Source organism: Mus musculus, chromosome 2, assembly GCF_000001635.26.
Source record: "Mus musculus strain C57BL/6J chromosome 2, GRCm38.p6 C57BL/6J".
Taxonomy (NCBI): domain Eukaryota; kingdom Metazoa; phylum Chordata; class Mammalia; order Rodentia; family Muridae; genus Mus; species Mus musculus.
Window position 1 is genome coordinate 34,915,413 of NC_000068.7, and position 24,052 is coordinate 34,939,464.

At 46.9% G+C, this 24,052-nt stretch overlaps 1 non-coding gene across 1 annotated transcript; it reads left to right on the forward strand.

Annotated features, from left to right (window-relative positions):
- Positions 1 to 837: 837 nt before the first annotated feature.
- On the forward strand, positions 838 to 943 carry Gm24905. Its single transcript, XR_003954163.1, has one exon. It is a non-coding gene; the product is annotated as a U6 spliceosomal RNA (small nuclear RNA).
- Positions 944 to 24,052: the final 23,109 nt, after the last annotated feature.

Genomic DNA, 24,052 nt, shown 5'->3' on the forward strand with positions numbered 1-24,052 from the left:
TGGGAAGGTTAGAGGCACTGTATGCAAAGTCCCTGTCACCCCATGGGTGGGCAGAAGGTAAATACCGTGCTTTGTCTAGTCTGTATTCATCCACTGTTCTCTTGTGTAGGGCTACAACTGGCTTTGGGCACAAAGGCAAGTAAGAGAAATGGGGCCTGCAATCTGGTGAGGCAGCCAGTACAGGGGTAACACTTTTATATAAAAAAGGTCTTTAGCATGGAATTAGGGAATTGTTGCTATGAGGCCAGTTCTGCCTCTGAGCAGGGGGATTGTGGGTAAGCTAGCCCCCAAGGTTTATTTATATACCCCGTCCTATCTGTTCCAAAGCGGGGGCAACACTACTCTGCCTCACGGGGCCGTGGCCTAGAGAGAGGTTAACATAGGCTCAAGAAGGAGCAGGTGCTTTGGTAAACTCCAAAGCAGTGTGTGAAGTGAGAAGGTGTTGACATACTAAAGACAGGAGACTTGTAATGTCACCAAAAAGGTTGTGTGTCATTCACAGTGGTTTACAGGCTAAGGTCCATGGAGAAACTAGCATTTGGACAGGATACAGTAACAGAGAGGCCCGTATTTCAGGAGGAGGGAATTTCAGGAGGGACTGATCAAAAAAAAAAAAAAATAATAATAATCCAGGTTAAAAAAATAAGAAGTGCTAGCTAGGTGTGGTGGCATAGGCCTTTAATCCCAGCACTTGGGAGGCAGAGGCAGGTGGATCTGAGTTCGAGGCCAGCCTGGTCTACAGAGTAAGTTCCAGGATAGCCAGGACTACACAGAGAAACCATGTCCGTCCTGAAAAACCAACACATAGAGTAATAAAAAAAAAAAAAAAAACGATCAGTGCTCCCTTAGGCAACGTAGATACTAAAATTTGAATGATACAGAGAAACTTAGTCTGGCCCCTGTGCAAGGGTGGCATGCAGATTAATAAGCATCCCATGTTTCCCTCATGTCTTAGGGAAATTGCTAATTTGATTAGTGATGGAAACTGCTATGAACAGACACTATGACCAAGGCAAGTCTTATAAAGGACAGCATTTAATTGGGGCTGGCTTACAGGTTCAGAGGTTCAGTCCATTATTATCAAGGCAGGAGTCTGCCAGTGTCCAGGCAGGCATGGTACAGGAGAAGCCAAGAGTTCTACATCTTCATTGAAAGGAAGTTAGGAGCAGACTGTTTTCAGGTAGCTAGGTCTGAAAGCCCACCTCCACAGCGACACACTTCCTCTAACATGGTCATACCTACTCCAACAGGCTACACCTCCAATAGTGCCACTCTCTAGACCAAGCATATTCAAATCACCACATTCCACTCCTTGGCTCCCACAGGCTTGTTTAGACACATGAGTCTATGGGGACCATACCTAACCATAGCATAATGCTAAAACCTTTAGTCCAACTTCTAAGTTTTTCTAGTCTGTAACAGTCTCAATAATGTTAAAAGTCCAAAGTTCAAAGTCTCTTAAGATGTTCATCCAATCACTTAACTGTAGTCCCCTATAAAAGCAAAAAGCAAAAAACAGATCACATACCTCCAACATCACAGGATATACATTACCATCCCAAAATGTCATAGTGAGGAAATACTGAAAATCAAAGCAAGACCAAAGACCAGCTGGGCAAACTCCAAACTGCATGTCCATGTCTGATGTCAAAGTGCTTTTCATATCTCCAACTCCTTTCAGTTTTGTTGACTGCAACAAACTTCTTTCTCCTGGGCTGGTTCACTCCATGTCAGCAGCTTTCCTCAGCAGGTATCCCACAGCTCTGGCATCTCGAACATCTTGAGGAATCCAAGGCAACTTCAATTTTACAGCTTCTTGTTCCAATGTCTGGGATCCACACACGATCTTCTGGACTCCTCCAGGCTTGGGGTCACTTCTCCAGCTCTGCCCTCTGTAGCACTCTAGGTTCTGGTTGACTCCACTCCACTGCTGCTGCTGTTCTTGATGATCACCCCATGGTACTGACATGTCCAGTACTCTGGGGTCTTCCACTGCAACGAGGCTTCACCAATAGCCTCTCATAGGCTCCCTTCATGGTGCCAAGCTACAGCTCCTTTGCATGACCTCTTCAGTCCTGGGCCATCAATTGCAACTGAGGCTGCACCTTCACCAACAGCCTTCCATGGCCTCTCACAGTGCCGAGTCTTAGCTGCTCTGCGTGACCCCTTCATGCCTTCAAAACCAGTACCACTTGGGTGATTCCTACACATTACCAAGTCCCGCTGAAACATGAGCTACAACCTTGGAGATCTCTGGAACACAGCTTCTTTGTGCTCTCAAAAAAACATTCCCCCTAGAAGATGTCACCTCAGTGATGCTAGTCTCTTCTTAATCACTGCTAATTTTTTAGCTCCAGCGAACCAGCATTAATTGTTCCAGTAGACTCCTACTCTGGATTCTAAAGCCAGAACCACACGGCCGAAGCTGCTGAGTTCTGCTGCTCCCTGGGGCTGGAACATGGCTCCTTGTTCTATTACGTTATCACCAGCTTTCTGTTTTCCAACTCCTTCACTGCCTAAGCTTGGCTGTCCTGGAACTTGTTTGTAGATTGACCTTGAACTCATCAAAATGCTCTTCATGAGACTAGACCACAGCACTGTCTAAACTGGGTTGTTTTGAGTCTTCCTTTGTCAATGCAATTAATTTAACTCTCTTCACCTCTCAGACAGACTCTTCAGACAAGGGCAAAAAGCAGCCACATTCTTCACCAAAATTCAACAAGAATAGCCTCTCAGCCACATACTAAAATTCTTCTCCTCTGAAATCTCTATAACCAGGTTTCCACTGTTCAAATCACCCTCAGCAACAAAGTCTCCCATATTCCTACCAGGATGGCCCATTAAGTCCCATTTAAGGCATTCCACTGCTTTCCAAATCCAAAATCCACATTCCTCCGAACAAAAGCATGGTCAGCTCTATCACACCAATACCCTACCTAGTCCCTGGCACCAACTTCTGTCTTAGTTGGGGTTTCCATTGCTGTGAAGAGACACCTTGACCAAGGCAACTCTTTTGAAGGACAACATTTAATTGGGGCTGGCTTACAGGTTCAGAGGTCCAGTCTATTATCAAGGCAGGAGCATGGCAGCATCCAGGCAGGTATAGTACTGGAAAAGCTGAGCTCTACATTTTTATTGAAAGGAAGCCAGGAGCAGACTGTTTTTGGGTAGCTAGGAGGAGGAGGATCTGAAAGCCCACCCCCACAGGGACACACCTCCTCCAACAAATGCTACTCCCTGAGCCAAGCATATTTAAACCATCATGCTCCATAAAAATGCTGTTAGCTGCATTTCTGTGTTTTCTGAGTGTTCCCCACCCCTACCCCAGACCCCAGAGTTGTTGATGTTGAAAAGCTTCAAATAAGACTGATTTAAAATTTAAAACTAGGCAAAAGATATTAACAGAGCATCTCCCAAAGAGGAAACCCAAATAGCCAAAGTGGCCAAAAATAAGAAGAGATGTTCACCTTCATTGGCCATGTGAGAAGGACTCACGGCCACGTAAATTGAAGGACTGTGCTTCACCATCAGATGTCCCCAGTGTGGCCAAGAGCTAAAGTGTGTCTGTCTTAGGGAATGGGGGCAGTTAGGGTGCAGCACAGGGGCCTCTCAGGTTTGCCGATGGAGATGTCAGTTGCTAGGTATTTTTGAGAGCTGTTGGGTATTGTCACGTGGGATTTAAGACGCTGGTGCCTTCAGTTGAGTGCCACTTGGCATGCAAAAACAAACAAACAAATAAATAGAAAAGAAAAGAGAGGAAGAAAGAAATCGGTTCCTCATTAACAGCAGTCCAGATACATAAATTGTGATGGGTTCACTCAATAGAATTGTATCCTAAGAGAACCTAAGCTAAGACAGTGAGCCCTAGCATGCATACATTCTAGGGGGAAATGGGCACGGACGCACCTAGGTATTGTGTAATGGAAAATTAAGCATGTGTGGCTCTGCTGTGCGTGGCTTTAGAGATAGTCAGGTAATGCAGAAGTATTAACTATGCACGAGCAAGGAAAGATACCTGTCTTAGCTGGGATTCAGAAAGAAGCACAGAGGTGGGTTTAGTCGGGTCTGTAAGACTTTCCTTCTTAGAAGAAAAACCAAATATGTCAAAGTGTGAGGATTTGATGGAGCAGCTGGTTCATACTTATCTCTGCTTCTCCTCTTCCTAGCTGTGGCTTTCCCTCGTTCTACATGGTTTGTAGCTGCTTTCCTCAGGATTGAAACTTTCCCTAGTGGAGGGAAGAGGGAGTACCTAGAAGCATGGAAACTCACAAGGCCTCAAAAGTTCATGAAAATTAGAAGATTCACAAGCCACACCCCCCTCCTCCAAAAGGTTTTAAAAGTAGTTAACGAGGGGGCTGGAGAGATGGTTCAGTGGGCTGAGTGCTTGCTTGATAACCATGAGGGAATGACACCAGATCCTCAGAATGCACTGCACCAGCACAGTGGGCACAGTGGGCACAGTGGGCACAGTGGGCTCAGTGGGCACAGTGGACACAGTGGGCACAGTGGACACAGTGGGCACAGTGGATTGTGTCAGAGTGGAGGCAGGCAGATATTGCAGCCACCCAGACTAACTGGAACAGCTCCAAGCACTCTGAAGGCAGAGATAGACAGATCTCTGTGAGTTCCAGGCCAGCTTTGTCTATAGATCGAGTTCTAGGACAGCCAAGGTTACAAAGAGAAAGCCTGTCTCAGAAAAAAAAAAGTATTTACGTCTCCCAGGGAAGAAATCCAAGTAATCTAGTCATAAAGGTGAGGCTCACAAGACCCTAAGAGGAGAGAGGAAGCTACTCGACCTTGACCTCAGGCCTTCCTGTGTACACGTGGTCACATGCCCCTGCACACACAGCATGTACCCACCCTCCAAGGGAGCAAATGGGTTCTGGAGAGAGAGGGCTCCAATGGAGCTGCCTGTAGGGTGAGAGACCCAGGGGTGTGGATTTAGTGAGCTGTCACTCATGGTGGTGGTGGGGGGTTGGCAATGCAGCTGCCTGTGAGTCACCCATGCTGCTATACTTAGCCATTTGATGTGAACAGGTGCTGGTTCAAGTTTCCTAGGGAAGAGTTAGACTCCAGGTTGGGACATCTGGCCATTGTAAAGATGAGAGGCACAGGAAGCTTGAGGCAGGGCAGATCGGTAGGTGTGCAGGTGGTTGTGGATCACAGCTCCGCGATGTCTGGCTTTAGCTGTCCTCTTCTCTTAAGACTTATCACAACTTGGTGAGCTGGGCTTGGCAGACATCAGGCAGGGAGGGGTTGGGGGCTTAGAGTGGCAGTGGGATTTCTACACAACACACCACACCACACCACACCACACCGCACCACACCACATCACAACACACACACACACACACACACATACACACAGCACACATACACATATAGATATACCACACACACAGCACACACATACATGCACCATACACACCTATAGATACACATACCTATAGACTCACAGATACACCACACACAGATAAACACACCAAACACACACATACACACACAAATACACAGAGACACACAGATATACAAACCATACACATAGATACAGAGATACACCACACACACAGATACACATACCACACACATAATACAGAAACACAACCATACACACACACACACACACACACACACACACACGCTATACACACACTCATAGACACATAGATATATCACACACACACACACAGAATTACATACTACACAACACTACACCACACACACAGACATACACACACAGATACACATACCACACCATACACACATCACACACACAGATGCACGCACAGATACACACACACACATAATATAGATATACACATCATACACACACTCATAGACACATAGAAATACCACACATCACACACACAGATATACACACTATACCACGCACTCACAACACACACAGATGCACACCCAGACACACACCCTGACACAGACACACAGACACACACAGACACACACACACAGACACACACACACACACACCAGGGCATGCTCCATCCCCTCAGCTGTGCCTCCTCCTCCTCCTCCTCCTCAGCACTGCTCCCTTTTTCATTCAGTTAAGGAAGATGTAGAATTATGCAAGGAAGAAAACAATGCCCCTGGAGAAGTTCTCCATTTTACACCTAGAACCGCCTTTCCTGGAATGCGGCTCCCAAACAATAACTCATTGTTTCCTGTGCAGTCACTGACTTTGAGAGAACATTGTTTTGTTTCAGGACCACTTGCTCAAGTCATAAGCAACGTAGCATCCATGAGTGTGCTACACGAAGCAAACATGCTTTTCAAAATATTTGAATATTACCATCTTTTAAAAAATATTTGAATATTCAGTCTTCTGGAATAAACTGATCATGCAGGTGACTAGCTGATGTTGTCTAAATTTGGGGGTCAGTTTAGAACGCTCTCTCCATGGAGGTGTTGATTTCTCAAATGATGGTAGAAAACATTGCATTAACACATTTGAAACAAAAGTGCCTGTGGCCTTAATTACCTGCCAAGCCATAAACACTTTTTACCTGTGGCTTTTGTGGGTAAATAGCAGAAGCCGAGGGTCTGCCTTGTAGAAAGAGAACCTTTGCCAGCTCACAGCACTGTCCCTACCCCATCCCATGTCACTGTGGAATCCAGTGTCTCCTTCCTTCCTATGAATTTCAGTCTGTCCATCTGTTAAAAATTAAGTGGTCCTTCATATCTCCTTTCAACATCTGACAGTCAGTTGAGGAGCTATGCTGTGAACACATTCTCTGCTAGGATCTGGGTGTGCTATGCTGATGAAGAAAGTCAGACCACTGGCCTCAAGATGTTCCTGGCCAGGAGCTGCTGGGGAAGAGAAGTGGGGACAGACAAATCAGTGGGTAATTGCTCAGATAAACAGGCTGGCTTTGGGCACACACAAATGACTTCCAGTATTCCTCTGACTCCCAATCATTGAATTATTTGACCCTGTGACCTTCGTCCTTGTGTCTCCTTTATGGGGTAACCTGGGACACATACTTACCAGGGCATTAGAGCTGCTCACTGGTTAAACTTAAAACTTAGAACAAATCTGTGATTTTCTGTCATTTGTCATAAAGCATCTCACATAAATACTTGGCCTGTTCTAACTCCAAGTCTTTATATTTGAAATCTGTCTGTCTGTCTGTCTGCCCATCCATCCATCTATTTATTTGAGACAAGGTTGTCCTGGAACTCACTTTGTAGGTCAGGCTGGCCTCGAACTCAGAGATCTGCCTCCTGAGTGCTGAGATTAAAGGTGTGTTAACACCACTGGCCCTCATTGAGAATCGTTTGTCTCCTTATTTTTATGTCATGTTGCCTCATTTTGGTTTTGAGGAGATGGTAAATGAGACAAAGTTAAGCCATCAACCAGGGTGCCTGCTCTGCACCCCTCCCCAGCCCTTGCTCCTGTCCATGTGTAGCTTCAGGTACCCTTGATATCACGTGGTAGTTCACCCTCCAGTGTTACCTCACCCCACCCCCACCCCAGCTGCAAGGTGAGCAAGGTGTGAGGAGTTTGTGTGTTTGGTGTGACTAATGCTTCAGGAGGTTAAGTGTCTTATTCAAGGTCACACAGCTGGAAGTTAGACACAAAAAGTGGGGTCAGGGAGCTGGCTGAGAAGATCTCCCAGGTCAGCACCTAATTCCTCATTTTCTGACCCGGGAGGCAGGGGCAGGAGGGAGGGGTGGGGAGGGGAGGGGTCATTTAAGAACACGCAGGGAAGACTCACTGCAGGCTGGGCCAGAAATCAGTGGAGGAGCGAGAAAGCAATGAGTCTCTCCCTGCCCAGATCTGCACTCAGCTCTCAGGCAGTCCCCAGGAGTCTTTTCTTTAAATTATTTTTGAATCTTTTTAAATTAAAATAATTATCTCCCTTCCCCCTTCCCTTTCCTCCCTTCTCTTCCCAAGTTCCTTCCCTCCTACGTCTCCCATGCCTCCCCTAATCTCAAGATAACACCTTCTTCTTCTTCAGTCATTGTTCCATATATACATGTGTGTGTGCATATAAAATACATACAAATATAATCTTCTGAGTCTGTTTCTGTTGTTTGTGTGAGAACCTGAAATCACCGATAACATGCTCACCCAGCCTTCCGGGCCAATCCAAGCCCTGGGCATACACCTTTTGTGTGGCCATGGCTTCTACATGACTGCACTTCAGCCCTGGTACTTCCCATTTCCATAGTCAGTCCGTCCAGCTTGTAGCCTGTACCGCAGGAGATGTAATGAGGGCCACCTCCTCTGGGTTGGTTAGTGACAGCTTCGGTGTCAATTTGGCTAGGCTGTGGGGCTCTGATCTGGGTGTTGTTGTGAAGGTAACCCTAAGTTAGACCACACCAGTTACGATGAAGGAAACAATCCTCCGTGGCGTGAGCGGGTCCCAGTCAACCAGCTGAAGGCCTGCAAAGTAAAAAACGAGGATTCCAGAGAAGAAATTCCTCTCAAGACTGCAGCATGCCTGAGCCACAAGCCTGTCAGTCTGCCCTACATATTCCAAGCTTGCTGGCCTGACACAGTCTTAACGAGCCAATTCCACAAATTAATTCCTTGTAAGTACTACCTATGGATGTGTCTCTGTCTCATCCTGGCTCTGTCTCTCCCCACACAGACTGAAATACATGCATTCAGAGGCTGTGAGGGCAGAGCCTGTTCAGGTTCCCTGAGGCTCATCTGCACCCCAACAACAGGCGGAGCTCCTTTCTTCCTTGCCAGTCTCATCTTCTGGGCAAAAATCTCCCACCTTTCTTCTTTAGCTCACCACAGCCATGCTTTGTCTGTAGCTACCTCCTCCACATGTGTGACCATTCAAAGGCCAGAAGGGTCCAGATGGGAACAGATGTACCAGAGAAAACTTTGGGGAGATCTAGAGCCTCATAGCCACAGATGAGAGACTCTGCCTGGTCCCTTAGGGCATTGGCAGACTCACACCTATTGAGCCTGTCATATGGTCACACCTGTTGGGTCTATTGTATGGTATTCCCTAGACCTTGGTAAGAGAGGCTGTACCAGGGCTTTTGCAGCATCCAGAGGTGTCCACGACACCACAGGAAGTGCTCATTTTCTCCAGCTCTGTAACAGAGTGCTAGCCATGGAGGCTCTCGCTTACCAGCAACCAGGCTAAACTGCCCATCTTAGGCAAAGTGGAGGCTAGTAAGGACCTGAAGGACCAGCAAGAGAGCAGAGCATAGTCATAGGCCACGGTCAGGGAGCTACAGGAACTCCACCCAAGGTAAGGAAGGCTGCAGGCTCAGTCTGACCCAGCTTCCTCTCCAAGGGTCATCCTGAGAATGTGATCTGATGTCATTCCAAGCTGTATTTCAAACATCCTATCTGCTCTCCCGGCAGAGAGACTTGGTAGTTCTACTCTCCGTTTACCATGACGCTGGCCTTGGAAGGTAAGCGTTCCGTTTTCCAGTCCTCAAAATGGGGAATTCTCCCTAAAGGCGTTTTAAGGTGGAGCTAGATGCTTGGAAGATTCCAAGTGACCCCTAAATCTCTTGGAGCAGTAGCCCAACTTAAGCCAGCGACACAGAACCTGGATTTAGATCCAGCTTAACTCAAGATTGAGCTTTGCCCTCTACTAGATCAGAACTCTGGTTAAGATAGCTGATCTCGAAGGACCGTGGTTCCCCCCCTCTGAGAAATGAGAGCATCGAACCTACAGACACTGTAAGTGGAAAACTACGAGGCTGAGGATGAGGGGTGGGGACTGACGGCCAACGTAGCTTCTTGGGGTTCTGCTCAAGCTGTCCCATTTGCTGAGTAACTTGAGAAGCAAGCAATCCTCATCGTCCCAATTTGACCGCTGCTTTTGCAAAAACACACAAGTGATACCACAACAAAACTCAAGAAAGAGTTGTGTAGCTCCTGAGACCGTAGCTGGGTTGCTTGCCTAGCGTGCACGGAGTCCTGGGTTCTCACTTTGGCAATGCATAGCTTTGGGCATGACATTGTATCCCTGTAATCTTAGCTTGCAGAAAGGAAAGACATGGAGATTGGAAGTTCAAGGTCATCTTCATCTACAAAGTAAGTTTTGAGGCCAGCCTGGGTTACTTGAGACCCTGTGCTAAACAAACAAACAAACAAACAAACACTGAGCAAGCAAACAATCCCACACCATCACCAACCTAACACAATGGGCAGATGCCTCTGTACCGCATTTGTGAGCTGCAACCTCATAAATGAGCCCACAATGTTTTCTTTTTAGCAGCCCTTTTGACATTTTCATTTTAATATGTGAAACCTGGCTACTTGTCTCCGGGAGAGTTTATGGAAAAAGTGCTTCCAGCTGGCTTTGGGGCAGCCCATAAAAATGTCCTGAAAACTTTGCCCAGTTAGAAATGAGAAACGGCTGGCAGCAGAGCCAGTGACGCCACAGGCCAGGCTGAGACCCACCGCGCTCATTATCAAGAGGGTCCTCCTTCATTCCTTCCTGGTGCCTGGTCAAAGGATGAGGCCCAGGAGCTGTTAAAGAGAAACCGCAGCTTTCAGATCGCAGATAAATACATCCTTTACACACAGGGTCTCTAGTTCAGACTGTTTGAAAGGGCATGGACAGACGAGAGTTTCCATCGCTTTCGGTGGAGAGGCTGATGAGGACGCTCATTTTCTGCCTCTATCTCTTCCTGGTCCCAGGTGTGAGTCCTTTCTGGAAGTCCTCATTGGTAGCTTTACCTCAGCACAGATTTGTGCACCAGTGGGACTTAAAGCCTTCCATAGGAACCTTCTAGCTTCAGGGTCAAGTTTAACCTTAGCTGGCTTCAAATTCACAACCCTGCCTTTGTCTCCCCAATGATTATAGGTATGTGCCACTATGCCCAGCTACAAGGAATTCATTCACCCAGGCCATGTCTGTAGCTTCTCATACGCTCTATCCCAACCTGGTCTTCTGATACACACACCAGCCTAAGACTGGCTTCACACTGTATCCTGCAGTTTCCACTCAGAATCCTGGATTATAACTCACCTGGGCTGGGTTCTTTGTGGCTGAATATTTACTTCCCAGACAGTCCCCACCTCTCCTGTAGAGGAGTGGTTAGGATTCCACTTGCAGGGTTAGACACCTCTGCTTGTGCACTCCTATAGGGCACACCACTTCTCTGCTCATCATGTTTTGGGAGGGATGCCTGATACAAGGTACAGCAACATAGCTTTCTGTTGAGCTGGTCAAGGGTTGCCCTGGGCATGGGGTTGGAGAGTGTGGGTGGAAGGGCTTCTTCTAAGTGGTTCTCTGACACAGCCATTCAGAGGAGTTATGCTCTGGACACCCACTCGCCAGGGAGTGTGGTCTTCATCTCATAACCTCTGAAGCCCAATGATATGTTGAAAGAAAACCATCCATTTCTCTGGATGGGCAGTGCTGTGTAGCTAGCTGTATGATGCTCGCCCGGCCTCTCCCCATCACATGACCTTTCACAGTCAGCTACAGGAATGCCTGTGTATGCTCTTCCTGCTTCAGTTCCAGGAGTCTGCCCTGGGATGCTGGTTACCTGGTGTTCTGGTACACAAAATGTCCTAAGACTGTCTGCAGACTCCAGGTATCTTGCACAGTTAGGGAGGGACACTAGAGGCCAATAGGACATTCATAGAACCATAGAGGGATGGAAAAGGAAGCTATAGTCAATTTTTGCCCTTTGAGAATATGGGCTCCTTGTCAAAATTCTTTTGTTTTAAAAGAGATTGGCAAAAATTTGGCTTTGTGTATGTATGAGTGTGAAAGATTCTAACTTTAGTTGTTGCTGTTTTTTTGTTTTTGTTTTGACAGGGTTTCTCTGTATAGCCTTGGCTGTCCTGGAACTCACTCTGTAGACTAGAGCTGGCTTTGAACTCATAAAGATCCTTCAGATTCAGCCTCCTGAGTGCTGGGACTAAAGGTGTTCACTGCTACCACTACCAGGCCAAATTCTGGCTTCTGAAAGCTGACAATTAATTCAAACAATTTAAAAGAAAGCTTAGGTCAATGACAGCCCCCAGAAGAGTGCAGCATTTGCTATAGGTGTGTGCTCTGACCTCCAGAGATTAAACTAGAAAGAGACGTGCCTGCTCTGGCCTCTTTTCCTGTCAGGTGGTAGGTTCACATGGAGCAAGGCTCAGGTATCAGCACTCAGAGGCGTGTACTGCACACGCCCAGCAGAAGGCTGTTTGGGGACATCGCTACTCAGGAGCAGCGGTGTGCTCATAGACTCCTGGTCTGAGGGCCTTGGAGAGCTTCATTTGATTCAGTAACCATATGTGGGGGTCTGCAGACACCAGGAACTGTTGTATGGGATCATGCCTTGTTGTTTAGAAAGCTCTGAGAACAATTTGGGACCTCTGCCCAGAGTATGTAGGACTTCATGCCTGTCCTTTGGGTTTTTGTCTCATGCCTGGCTTCTTTTGATCCTTCCACATGGTCATAGCTGTGCCTGTAAAAAGATATTCTTTTACCTCTCCACCAAAGACACAAAGTGCTTTCTGGAATAAGGCGTGCTATAAACAATTAAGTCCAGATAAATGGCAAGTGCTCCAAAAGAGAAGAGATGTCTGATAAGAGACTGCTCTGATGAGTCACCACTAGAATGGACCACCCAGGGCTTCACACAGAGCAGGTGCTCTGACAGAGAGGGGGTGGAGGTGGGTGGGGGTGGGGGTGGGGTGGGGGCGGGGCTTACAGACAAGAGCCCACAGCCTTGGCTTCCTCAGCTACTCGATGGAGATGACTCCAGAACCTGCCTCATTAGAGTTGTTGAGAGGCCTGGATGAGACTGAGGAGGTTAAGTGTCTGGTACAGGACAGCCACCCAGTAAGAGGCAACTGAGGATATTCTAATAATCAACACATATCCTGGCATGTAAATGTCATTCAGGCATCTAATAGATGAGGTTTGTGCTTGAGTGGGGCCATTCCCTTTTCCATTAAGTGACTAGAGTCTTGGCAAGCAATTCACAGTTGTCCATGTTCTCTCCACTCTTCGCCTGCGTACCAAGTCTGGGTACAAGCAGGTAGCTAACTCTACTAGTGGCTGCCCCATTACTCTCCCAGCATGCTTAGGGGCTGAAGGTGTTTCCTGTCTGCCCCACCGCTCACCTCACTTGCCCTTGACCTTACCCCGTCTGTGTCTGTTTTCTGGAAATCTTTGACAGTTTTATTGCAAACTTCCCTGCTCCGTCCATGGCTCTGAGCTGAGTTCCATGGTGTCATTTTTTAAAATGTTACTTTTTAAACATTCATTTTATTTTTAACTACACATTTGTGTATGGATATGTGTGCAGTCATGCAGATGTCCTGGATCCCAGAGATATCAGATCACCCTGAAGCTGGAGTTACGGGTGACTGTGAACCATGTGGGCTCTCAGAGCCGAGAACAGCCGACCTGTCTCTCAACCCCCATCTTTTTTATTTTTATGTAGATGTGTGCATGCATGTTTGTGAGTGTTTATGTTGTACATATTCGGGTATATGTTGTGTATGCACACACATGGAGGTCAGAGGACAATCTTGGATGTCATTCACTGGAATGCTATCAGTGTCCTTTGAGACAGGGCTTCCCACTGAACCTAGAGTTCCCTAAGTAGGCTAGGCTGGCTGGTCAATGAGCCTCAGAAGTCCTCCTGCCTCCCAGCCCCCAGAGCTGGGATTATGAGCACACACTGCTACGTGCCATGCGTGCCATGCATCTGAGGGGTCTGAGGATTGAGCTCAGGTTGTCATGTTTGAGAGGCAAACATTTTCCAGCTGTCTCCTAATCCCTCCATTGTCATCCTAGACAGTGACTTGACCTTCTAGCTTCATAGCTGTGTATGTGTCACATGGTATCCTGGAGGGGTCTTGGGGACTATGGAGTGCAGTCCCAGGGGCGGGGGGGCGGGGGGAGGGATGGGGGGGGGGAAGGACGGGGGGGGGAGGGACGGGATGGGTAGGTGTAGTGGCTATTCCTGGTTGTCAACTTGACAATATTTGGAATGAACTACAATCCGGAATTGGAAGGCTCACCAGTGACCCTTATCTGGAGGCTTGGAGATCCTTATCTGGATCTTGGTTTGAAGATCTTGAGCCATAGTGGCTATGGATTCCAGAAGATTGAATCTCCGAGTTTAAGGAACACACCCTTAATCTGGGCTACGCCTTTCATCTGGGATTAAAGGTGTGGTGGAACACACCTTTAATCTGGGCTCCACCTTCTGCTGGAGACAATATAAGGACATTGGAAGAAGGGAGTCTAGCTCTTGCTCTTGCTCCTGCTCCTTCGCCTGCTTGCTGCGTGAGACTGAGTAACTGCTAGATCCTTGGACTTCCATTCACAGCTGCGACTGAACAATTGTTGGGAATTGGGCTGCCGACTGTAAGTCATCAATAAATTCCTTTACTAACTAGAGACTATCCGTAAGTTCTGTGACTCTAGAGAACCCTGACTAATACAGAAGTTGGTACCAGGAGTGGTTCTAGAGTAACAGAAGTACAAGGATGAATCTTTTAAAATTCTGGAATTGGCTTGTTGATCCACCAGCACTTTCAACTATTGAAACCTCTCCAGATTCTCTCCCTCCTGGGAGCTCAGAGAATTTTGAAGACCCATGGTTGAAACTATATTCCGAACTTAAAGAAGCTAATGCCCTTGATTTTCTTAATGAATTAGGTGATTCAGTGCACAAAGCTTTCTACAAGATGGGGAAAAAATCGAAAAATGATTTTACTGGCTGGCTGCTCTTAGTATCTGTGGAAAAAATGATGAATGAAAGGAAGGAGTTGTGTGATAAAATCGAAAGGCTCCAGACACAAGTAAACGATCTAAAAGTTGCTAAGTGTGTCCTTGAGGAGAATCTTCTCTCTTGTAGCAATAGAGCTCAAGTTGCAGAAAATCAAACAGAAACTCTCATTGTAAGGTTGGCTGAACTACAGCGAAAATTCAAGTCTCAGCCTCAGAGTGTGTCGACAGTTAAAGTAAGGGCTCTAATTGGCAAAGAATGGGATCCTACAACATGGGACGGGGATGTGTGGGAAGACCATGTTGAAGCTGAGAATTTTGAATCTTCAGATTCTCAAGGGTTTGCCCCACCTGAGGAAGTAGTACCCTCAGCCCCACCCCTTGAAATAATGCCTTCCCCACATGAGGAAATTAATTTTGCAGAGTCTGCTCACGGCCCACCAATAGTTTCTTCTAGACCTGTAACCAGACTCAAAGCAAAACAGGCTCCTAGAGGGGAGGTAGAAAGTGTAGTCCATGAGGAAATTCGCTACACTACTAAGGAGCTTAATGAGTTTGCTAATTCATTCAAGCAGAAACCTGGTGAATATGTGTGGGAATGGATTTTAAGGGTGTGGGATAAGGGTGGAAGGAACATAAGACTAGAGCAGGCTGAGTTTATTGACATGGGTCCTCTGAGTAGAGATTCTAGGTTTAATACGGAAGCTCGCATAGTTAAAAAAGGTGTCAAAAGTTTGTTTGAATGGTTGGCTGAGGTGTTTATCAAAAGATGGCCTACTGGAAATGACTTGGAGATGCCTGATATTCCGTGGCTTAGTGTTGATGAAGGGATTTTAAGACTTAGGGAAATTGCAATGCTAGAGTGGATATATTGTGTAAAGCATAATTGTCCACAATGGGAAGGTCCAGAAGATATGCCTTTCACTAGCTCTATAAGACGCAAATTGGTGAGAGGGGCACCAGCACATTTGAAGGGTTTTGTTCTTTCCCTTTTCCTTGTGCCAGATCTTAGCATTGGAGATGCTTCTGCTCAATTAGATGAATTAAATTCACTGGGTTTAGTTGGATTCCGAGGTAACAAGGGCCAGGTGGCAGCATTGAATCGCCGGAGACAAGGTGATTCTAGTTATTATAATGGACAGCGTAGACAAAAGAATGTTTATAATAACATACCCAGTAATGGTCAGCACAGGAGAGGTGAAATTTATAATGGCATGACTCGGTTGGACCTTTGGTACTGGCTAACCAATCATGGTGTTTCCAGGAATGAAATACATAGGAAGCCTACTGCATATTTGTTTGATCTGTATAAGCAGAAAAATTCTCAAACAAATGAAAGAAAGGCTACATTAGATCGTGGTAAACAGCCAAATGAAAGAAAGGCTACATTAGATCGTGGTAAACAGCAATCTCGGCCAGTGAATCAATTTCCAGACTTGAGACAGTTTGCAGATCCAGAACCCCTTGAATGAAGGGGTGGCCAGGTTCCTCTGAGGAAGGATCTTGATAAGACACTCAAAGGTTTTGCTGTTACCCTTTCTCCAGTTCTTCCCCAGAGGGACCTACGGCCTTTTACAAGGGTAACTGTACACTGGGGAAAAGGAAATAATCAGACTTTTCGGGGTCTGCTGGATACTGGTTCTGAGTTGACACTGATCCCAGGGGATCCCAAGAAACATTGTGGCCCTCCAGTTAAAGTAGGGGCTTATGGAGGGCAGGTGATTAATGGAGTTTTGACTGATGTCCGACTCACAGTAGGTCCAGTAGGTCCCCGGACACATCCTGTGGTGATTTCCCCAGTTCCAGAATGTATAATTGGGATAGATATACTCAGAAATTGGCAGAATTCTCATATTGGTTCCCTGAACTGTAGAGTGAGGGCTATTATGGTTGGAAAGGCCAAATGGAAGCCTTTAGAGTTGCCTCTGCCAAAGAAAATAGTGAATCAAAAACAGTATCGTATTCCTGGAGGAATTGCAGAAATTACTGCCACTATCAAGGACTTGAAAGATGCAGGGGTGGTGGTTCCCACCACATCTCCATTTAACTCTCCTATCTGGCCAGTGCAGAAAACAGATGGATCATGGAGAATGACAGTTGATTACCGAAAACTAAATCAGGTAGTAACTCCAATTGCAGCTGCTGTACCAGATGTAGTTTCCTTACTTGAGCAAATTAACACATCTCCTGGCACCTGGTATGCGGCTATTGATCTGGCAAATGCCTTCTTCTCAGTACCTGTCCATAAGGACCACCAGAAGCAATTTGCTTTCAGTTGGCAAGGCCAACAGTATACCTTCACAGTTTTGCCTCAAGGATATATTAACTCTCCTGCCCTGTGTCATAATTTAGTTAGAAGGGATCTTGATCGTTTGGATCTTCCACAAAATATCACATTGGTGCACTATATTGATGACATTATGCTGATTGGACCAAGTGAGCAGGAAGTAGCAACCACTTTGGACTCATTGGTAACACATATGCGTATCAGAGGATGGGAAATAAATCCAACCAAAATTCAAGGACCATCTACCTCAGTGAAATTCTTAGGAGTCCAGTGGTGTGGGGCATGCAGAGATATTCCTTCTAAGGTGAAAGATAAGTTATTGCACCTGGCCCCTCCTACAACCAAGAAAGAAGCACAACGTTTAGTGGGTCTATTTGGATTCTGGAGACAACACATCCCTCACTTGGGTGTGTTACTTAGGCCTATTTACCAAGTGACTCGGAAAGCTGCTAGCTTTGTGTGGGGCCTGGAACAGGAGAAGGCCCTTCAACAGGTCCAGGCTGCTGTGCAGGCTGCTCTACCACTTGGACCATATGACCCAGCAGACCCGATGGTACTTGAGGTGTCTGTGGCTGATAGAGATGCTGTTTGGAGCCTCTGGCAGGCCCCTGTAGGTGAATCACAGAAAAGACCTTTGGGATTTTGGAGCAAAGCTCTGCCATCATCTGCAGACAACTATTCTCCCTTTGAAAAACAGCTCTTGGCCTGCTATTGGGCCTTAGTGGAAACTGAACGTTTGACAATAGGACACCAAGTTACTATGCGACCTGAACTACCCATCATGAGCTGGGTACTATCAGACCCTGCAAGTCATAAAGTGGGACGCGCACAGCAGCAGTCTATTATCAAATGGAAGTGGTATATACGTGATCGGGCCAAAGCAGGTCCTGAAGGCACAAGCAAGTTACATGAAGAAGTTGCTCAAATGCCTATGGTTTCTACTCCTGTTACAATGCCATCTGCTCCCAAACATGTGCCTATAGCCTCATGGGGTGTTCCCTATGATCAACTGACCGAAGAGGAGAAGACTAGAGCCTGGTTTACTGATGGCTCTGCACGTTATGCAGGCACCACCCAGAAGTGGACAGCTGCAGCATTACAACCCCTTTCTGGGACAACCCTGAAAGACACAGGTGAAGGGAAATCTTCACAGTGGGCAGAACTTCGGGCAGTACACATGGTATTACAGTTTGTTTGCAAGAAGAAATGGCCAGATGTACGATTATTCACTGACTCATGGGCTGTAGCCAATGGATTGGCTGGATGGTCAGGCACTTGGAAAGATCACAATTGGAAAATTGGTGAGAAAGACATCTGGGGAAGAAGTATGTGGATAGATCTCTCCAAATGGGCAAAGGATGTGAAGATATTTGTGTCCCATGTAAATGCTCACCAAAAGGTGACTTCAGCCGAGGAGGAGTTCAATAATCAAGTGGATAAGATGACCCGTTCTGTGGACAGTCAGCCTCTCTCCCCAGCCATCCCTGTCATTGCTCAATGGGCACATGAACAAAGTGGCCATGGTGGTCGAGATGGAGGTTATGCTTGGGCTCAGCAACACGGGCTTCCACTCACCAAAGCTGACCTGGCTACAGCTGCTGCTGATTGCCAGATCTGCCAACAGCAGAAACCAACACTAAGTCCCAGATATGGCACCATTCCTCGAGGTGACCAGCCAGCAACCTGGTGGCAGGTTGACTACATTGGACCACTTCCTTCATGGAAAGGACAGCGTTTTGTTCTTACTGGAGTAGATACTTATTCTGGTTATGGATTTGCTTTTCCTGCACGTAATGCCTCTGCTAAAACCACCATTCATGGATTGACAGAATGCCTTATCTATCGTCATGGTATTCCACACAGTATTGCTTCTGACCAAGGAACTCATTTCACAGCCAGAGAAGTACGACAGTGGGCTCACGATCATGGAATTCACTGGTCTTACCACGTTCCCCATCATCCTGAAGCAGCTGGTCTGATAGAAAGATGGAATGGCCTTTTGAAGACGCAGTTACAGCGCCAATTAGGTGGTAACAGCTTGGAAGGCTGGGGCAGAGTTCTTCAGAAGGCAGTATATGCTTTGAATCAGCGCTCGATATATGGTACAGTTTCACCCATAGCCAGGATTCATGGGTCCAGGAATCAAGGGGTGGAAAACGGAATAGTTCCACTTACTATCACTCCTAGTGACCCTCTAGGAAAATTTTTGCTTCCTGTCCCCATAACTCTAGGTTCTGCTGGCCTAGAAGTTTTGGCTCCAGAGAAGGGAGTGCTCCTACCAGGAGCTACAACAAACATTCCATTGAACTGGAAGCTCAGACTTCCCCCTGGTCATTTTGGGCTTCTAATGCCCTTAAACCAACAGGCTAAAAAAGGAATAACAGTGTTAGGAGGGGTGATAGATCCAGATTACCATGGGGAAATTGGATTACCTCTTCACAATGGTGGTAAGCAAGATTATGTCTGGAGTGTAGGAGATCCCTTAGGGCGTCTCTTAGTACTACCATGTCCTGTGATTAAAGTCAATGGGAAACTACAACAGCCTAATCCAAGCAGGATGACAAAGGACGCAGACCCATCAGGAATGAAGGTATGGGTCAATCCTCCAGGAAAAGAGCCAAGACCTGCTGAGGTGCTGGCTGAAGGAGAAGGAAATACAGAATGGGTAGTAGAGGAAGGTAGTTATAAATACCAATTAAGGCCACGTAACCAGTTGCAGAAACGAGGATTATAAAGTAATATGAATGCCCATTGTAAATTTACTAATGCGTTAGCGATTGTACGAGGGATAGTTATATCATGTTAGGCATATTTACAACCTTGTTATTGTTTCATGTGAACATGAGATATTATTTGTGTCAAGTTGACAAGGGGTGGATTGTAGTGGCTATTCCTGGTTGTCAACTTGACAATATTTGGAATGAACTACAATCCGGAATTGGAAGGCTCACCAGTGACCCTTATCTGGAGGCTTGGAGATCCTTATCTGGATCTTGGTTTGAAGATCTTGAGCCATAGTGGCTATGGATTCCAGAAGATTGAATCTCTGAGTTTAAGGAACACACCCTTAATCTGGGCTACGCCTTTCATCTGGGATTAAAGGTGTGGTGGAACACACCTTTAATCTGGGCTCCACCTTCTGCTGGAGACAATATAAGGACATTGGAAGAAGGGAGTCTAGCTCTTGCTCTTGCTCCTGCTCCTTCGCCTGCTTGCTGCGTGAGACTGAGTAACTGCTAGATCCTTGGACTTCCATTCACAGCTGCGACTGAACAATTGTTGGGAATTGGGCTGCCGACTGTAAGTCATCAATAAATTCCTTTACTAACTAGAGACTATCCGTAAGTTCTGTGACTCTAGAGAACCCTGACTAATACAGTAGGACAATTAGGAAAGTTCAACTCTCTGGCACTGCGAAGTGGCCTGTGGTGAACTTAGGGTCTGCCTAAGTGCGAGTCATCGAGTCATCGAGAGAGAGGCAGTGTTGTGTAGGGCATTCCAGGTTAAGGGCATCTGCATCAACCTGGAGCCTGTCACAAATACAAATCCTCCATCCCACGAAACCATGGAAGGGAGGGCCTGGTACTCTTTGTGATAACCTGTGCGAGAGCAGGTTCCCAGCCAGGTTTGGGACCTCTGGACCTATCAGTTGATTTCAGTTTGTGAACAGCAGCTGTTCCCAAATCTGGTGAAACTCTCACGGACCCTGCTTGGCAGACGTTAGTGCTAAGCAATGGCTTCCTCACAGACCGGCTTCCACCAGTGCTGTTCTGTGACAGTCCCAACCCCACAATAAGATCTCAGCTACAGGAGGAAGGAGGACAAAGGGCCCCTGTCCGATGAGTAGTAGTGTTATAATATCCTATAATACTACTCTCCTAAGTCCATCGCATTTCCTGAGACAGACTTCACTTTTTAGTCTTTGACGTCGGAATTAGGAATCATTTTAACATGGTTTATATGTTTAAATTTTAGGTTTGCGTCTGTCCTGGGTATCAACTTATAATTGAAAGTATAAATCCAGAAGCCACGAACTTCCTTACAGAATTTCAGTTGTTAAGCAGGGGTGAATGGAAGTAGAAAACCAAAAGTGCTTCCCCGGTCATCCTGCCTCCAACAGAGGCTCAGGTTACATTCCTTCAACAGAGCGACAGATCCTTGGGAGTTGCTATCTCTGGGGCCACCTGGACCCTTGTCTCCAGATCACCTCCCAAGAGGTGGTCTGACCTAGGGGCAAGTTGGGCCCTGGCCTGACTGGGTGGGGGAAGTTGCAAGCCACCAGAGGCTGTCAGCTAAATGTGTCCCACTCCAGGGGACCCTGCAGGAGCCTCAGGTTCAGTTCCTTGAGTTCCTTTGGAATGTCTTTCCTGTTCTGTTGTAAGGGGCAGGGGCACTGGCCAATGGGTCTAGCTACTAAGCCCTCCTACCCCTTAGCTATTGGCACACCTCTGGCTACCAGACAGTGCCCCTGAGTACTCTCTACACACCTGGAGCACTGGCATTAGCCTTGGGCAGGACTCTGGAAAGGCATCGGGAGGATACAATGAAGTCTTAAAGCTCCTTAAGGAGGGAGGAAGCCCTCCCCCTCCATCTCCTCTGGCCTCCTGAAGGAGTTTCCTCTCTGGAACCCCACAGTAACTAAGATTCATAAGGGTAGGAGCTGGCCCCTTAAGGACACAAAGCACAGAAGCCAGCATTAAGCCTTCCTCTGCTGCCGCATCCAGGGCTTTAGGGAACACGATTGCTGCACCTGTTTATGTAATAGCTAAGGGACCTTAGGATAAGTTTTCCAGTGGCTTTGTTGATGTCCTAGTTACTTAAAGTGAGACCCGACCTTACATTGAATCATGATTTATTTTGTACGCTTAAAACCAAACTTACATTTAGAGATCATATTGTGTGAGGACAAAATAAGATCTTCTAGACTAAATCATTTGGATTGATTTATTGCAAATAACTGCCTTGATTGTGGGATCCACCGAGGCCAGTAGACACCCCCTTAACCCACCCCAGGGCAGGCAGCGGGCAAGGCCAGCTGCCCTTCCTGCACTCAAGGTGACTTTCGTCTCCAGGGCAGCCTCAGTTTGGTTCCAAGCACCTGCTAACAGATCAACTAGGATAATCCTTTCATTAAAACTGACCAATTAAAAATGGTAATTACACCCACAAAATTCCTTTCCAGTCACACCTAGATGATTGCTGAATAATTAGAGGCCATAAAGAAGCCAGATTGGTCTTTCAAATTAACCTGGGCATTGATGAAATTGCTACCTCCTCAGGCTACAGGAGAACAAGGGAGGCAGCCTGAGCCAAGGACAGACCGGAGGCTGAGGTTTAAGGGAGGAGCCAGCAGTGCGGTGCAGAGGGAAGGCTGACCTGGGCAAAGAAAGGTGAAGCAGCAGCGGGGCTTTGTTTAATAGCTCCTTGATAGATAATTTACGCCTGTGCATGTTTCCTAAGCATCCGGGGCTTCAGTCTGCAGGTTACAAAAACATCCACAGCCACTGGGTGTTTGCTGAGAGCCTGGGGTGTAGCTCAGTGGTAGAGCAGGTACTTAGCACATAGGCGATCCTGGATTCAATCCCCAGCATAAAAGCGAGCACAAATTGACTGCACGTGTTCTGTTCTACACACCGGTGTTTGAGAGGGTCCAGCGAGGTTATGGATCAGCATTAGCTATAAGGAAACATTTCCTGAGCCGGCTCGGGGCTAAGAATTTATGCAGATTACTTTCCTCACTTCACCCTGAGCTCCTACAGGAGCACATCTGTGATGCCATTTTACAGAACACTCACAAGCACTCTTGCCCATGGGCCGGTGGGATGGCTCAGCAAGTGAAGGGCTTGCGTGCCAGCCTCCTTCACGTTGCTGGCTAGCTCTTGTCTTGATTAGAGTACTTTCCTAGGGCTTAGTACACCAGGGACTCTGGGGTCAAGCCCATCACTGAAAATAAAAAATGAAAGCAAGAAGACTTTGCAAGGTACAAAGTGCTATCTCTCTGCCTCAAAAAAAGCTTGTGTGAGGCCCCAAAGCATCTGGCACTGGGCAGACAGACCCACAGTGTCAGCCTTGCCAAGTGTCATAGTGCCAGAGAAAGGTCTCCTAAGACCCAGTGCAGCCACTTCTGAACCTCGAAGGAACCTCAGTTTCATTATCCAAAAACCATGGACTATGGTTATCCTTGCCAGGGAGGTTGGGAGTTTGCTCATAGGCCCAGAAAGGCCCCAAAACCACGGAACTGACCTCTCCCGAGACCCTCCTTGGCAAGGAGATGGCAGTTGGGGCTGGCTTACAACCCAGCAAGGTTTCAGAGCCAGCTGTGCTGAGCCAGCGAGAGCTAAAAATAACCATCACTTCTTACAGGGACACCAGGGGTGGGGAGTAAGGAGGGGTGGGGGACACTCCCCCACCACAGTATTCCCCACCTGAAGGGATGTGTGTAGAGGGGGATCCCCATCCCCAGCTCTGCAGAGCTGGCCACAGGCCACTCAGAGGGGGAAGGGCCTGTTTCTTCTGGCCAAGGCAATGGAAAGAGTCCTCTCCTGTGGTTGGGTGGGTGTCGAGCTCACGTGGCCTATGGATATGTTTCTAAGTTTCCTAGAAATCTAATATCCAGAATGTTGAAATCACTTTAGCATGTCAGCCACATGAAACATTAATGAGATAAGCAAAATTCTCTCTCTGCTATCAAGTCTGTGTGGTAGGTTTCAACACTTCTCAACTGGATGCAGCCGCAATGCAAGGGTTTCACTCATTTCCTGTGGCTGCTGGAACATATTACCACAAACTCAGTGGCTCAAAGCCACGTTCTCCTCCAGCCCTGGAGGTTAGCAGCCCGAAGTGAGATTTCCAGGGTTAGATCAAGTTGTCAGGCTCTGGTAAAAGTGCCCCCCTGTGCTGCATACAGGCTTCTAGGTCAGCTACTTACTGGTTTCTATTGTCATCTCTGTGTCTCTTTTCATTTTCATCTTCTCTGCCTTGGGCTCTTATGATGCTTTTTATAATCTCTCTGGTGATGACCTTGTACCCCCCTGGGGAATCCAAGATGCTTTCTCAAATAAAGATATTTAACTTAGTT